We start from the raw sequence: 2,907 nt of genomic DNA, 5'->3' as shown, positions 1-2,907 counted from the left end.
TCATCTTCCCCAAGATGCCAGAACTTTCCAAGGAGAGGCGTGGCGTCAGAAATGATGGTTATGACGCCAGCGTTGCTCATCGAGAGTACCCAGAGTGGGAAGATGCCTGGAGAATTCAGTAGAACTACTCTTTCAGGGGCGGGCCGGGAAGAGCTGAGATGCAGGAGGGGTGAGGTCATGAAGCCCTAGGACCCGGATCCGGAGCGCCGGGCGAGTTTTCGGCTTGGAACTCAGCGGAGCGGGGAGTGGCTGCAGGGTGGCCGCTAGATGTCGCTGCAGAGAGGTCGCCTGCGGTGTGAACCGAGCCGGTTTCGGTGGAGCGGAGACCGTGGCGGGGTCCCGCTGGAAACGCTGGGGCTCTGGTGCCCGGACCGTGAGCAGAGAGGACTTTTCCAGATCTTGGCTGAGGACAAGAGGAGAAAGATACCGCAACAGCTGGAAATGGATCACGAGATTTAAAGAGGGCTTGGGTTTGTTTTTTTCTTTCTCTCTCCCAAAGACTGAAAGAGAATTGAGTCTTTAAATCCAGATCCAAAGAAGTCAATGGAGATAGTAGCTGAAACCCAGAGAACGAGGAGAAAAGCAGAGGAGCGAGGAGGCAGAAGAGGTGAGAACTGCAGGCCCGGGAGGTTTGAGACTAGGGAAAGGAGACGTCTCTTCCGTTGAGGGAGACTGACTGCCGAAGGGGCCGGGCGTGGCGGAGGCGGCACGCGAGGCAGGTGTCCCTGGTTAAAGAGTGGTTTCTAAAATCAGAACAGGAACTTCAAGTGGCGGTCCAGTGGTTGGGATTCCGCGCTTCCAATGCCGAGGACGCGGGTTCCATCCCTGATCAGGGAACTAAAATTCCACATGCCGCACTACAAATAAAAATCATATAAATAAGGAAAATAAAAACTGGCTGTAGTTCCTTCCCCACCACCACCACCATCCCCCCTCATCCCAGAGGGTCAGAGACGGGAGGAGTTTCTGGTCTTCCCCTCCTCCTGGCAGAGGCTGGGGCACCGCAGGGACTCACAGGAGATGCCCCATTGCTTAGCCGAAATATGTGGTCTTTGGCCACGATGTAAAAGGAAGGCTGGATGTAGGTGTAGAGTCTGGGGAGGGTTACACTGCTCTGAAAACGAGGTGGGGAGGGGTGCTGCCACTGCTGGGCTGTGAACAAAAGCAAAGCAGAAGGGAAAGGAGGGACTTTCCTGGCGGCGCAGTGGTTAAGACCCTGCACTTCCAATGCAGGAGGCACGCGTTCCATCCCTGGTTGGGAAACTAAAGATCCTGCCTGCCTTGCGGTGCAGCCAAAACAGACAAATCCAAAAAAACAGAGGGCAAGGAAGAATGGCGCCCTGGAGACGCGCTCTAATTGGCAAAAGTGGCTGAAGGAATTTTATGAACAGGAAATTCTAATGTTCCACTTTGGGTCAGACACTACTGATGTGACTTGGCACAGCACAATAGTTGATTGACAATGTTGTGTTAGTTTCAGGAGTACAGCAAAGTGATTCAGTTATGAAGTGTTAGTCATTCAGTTGTGTCTGACTCTTTGTGACCCCAGACTGTAGCCTGCCATGCTCCTCTGTCCATGGAATTCTCCAGGCAAGAATACTGGAGGGGGTAGCCTTGCCCTTCTCCAGGAAATCTTCCCAACCCAGGGATCGAACCCACATCTCCTGCATTGCAGGCAGATTCTTTACCATTGGAACCACCAGGGAAGGCCCTGATTCAGTTGTACAGGTACCTATATTCATTCTTTTGACAGACATAACTAACGGATCATTACACTCTTCTCTGGTGAACCTTGAAGCGGTCTCAGCCATTTTCCTGGGAAGTCACCACCAATGGATTAGATCGGAAGTTTAAAAGTATGGTCTGCAGGTAAATGTGACGCTCTGCCTGTTTCTCTAAGTAAAGTATTATTGGTGCACAAACACACCTGCTCATTTACTTACTGTCTGTGACTGTTTTCCTGCTACAAGGGCAGACGTGCATAATTGTGAACAGAGCTGGTATAGTCCAGAAAACCTCAAATATTTACTCTCTACCTCTGAAGAAAAATGTAACTTGATCAGAGACTGTGTGAAAAATTAAATACAATTGATCTCCTTGGATTCAAGGAATACTCTGCTCAAGACCGACTAAGTTTTAAATGTTTCCTATTTTTGCTTTCTTTTTCAACATTGAAAAAGTGTGCCTGTGTGCTAAGTCACTTCAGTTGTGTCTGACTCTTTGCAACCCTATGGACTATAGGCCACCAGGCTCCTCTGTCCATGGAATTCTCCATGCAAGAATACTGGAGTGGGTTGCCATGCCCTAATCCGGGGCATCTTCCCCACCCAGGGATCAAACCTACCTCTCTACGTCTCCTGAATTGGCAGGCAGGTTCTTTACTAGCTGAGTCACCTGGGAAGCCTGAAAAAGTGTGACAAAATAAATTGTCAAAAGTGCACTGTTTTTCAGGGTACAACCAATAAATGTTCACATATGAATATGTTCACGTAGCCACCACCCAGATCATGACAAAGTATTGAGCTAACCTAAAAGTTCTGTTGGGTTTTCTCGAAGGAGGTGTTGAAAACCCTGAATGAACTTTTTAGCTAACTCAATACATGTCCAGCTCCCAGAAGGTTCCTTCGCAGTCAGTATTCCCCATCTGGAGGTCACCTCTACTCTGACCTCTATGACTTGTTATTTTGTCTCTTCTTGGACTTCATGTGGATGGAATGATACAGTATGAGCCTTTGTGTCTCTTTTCAATCCTTGTATGTCCATAGGATTCATCTGTGTTGCTGCATGTATCACTACTTTATTCTTCTTTCCTGCTGTGTAATATTTTATTGTATGGATATCCACAGTGTTTTATCCATTGTTCTGTTGATGGACACCTGGGTTTTTGGCTATAATGGAAAAAGTTAG

General features: G+C 48.4%; 1 long non-coding RNA gene across 1 annotated transcript; it reads left to right on the top strand.

The window, feature by feature from the left end:
- Nucleotides 1-330: 330 nt before the first annotated feature.
- Nucleotides 331-2,102, top strand: LOC138443238 (uncharacterized). Its single transcript, XR_011258132.1, has 2 exons — nt 331-607; nt 1,754-2,102. It is a non-coding gene; the product is annotated as an uncharacterized lncRNA (long non-coding RNA).
- Nucleotides 2,103-2,907: the final 805 nt, after the last annotated feature.

Source organism: Ovis canadensis, chromosome 1 (genome assembly GCF_042477335.2).
Source record: "Ovis canadensis isolate MfBH-ARS-UI-01 breed Bighorn chromosome 1, ARS-UI_OviCan_v2, whole genome shotgun sequence".
NCBI lineage: Eukaryota > Metazoa > Chordata > Mammalia > Artiodactyla > Bovidae > Ovis > Ovis canadensis.
The sequence above is the reverse complement of the archived record's forward strand: the minus strand, read 5'-3'. Positions and strand labels throughout refer to the sequence as shown.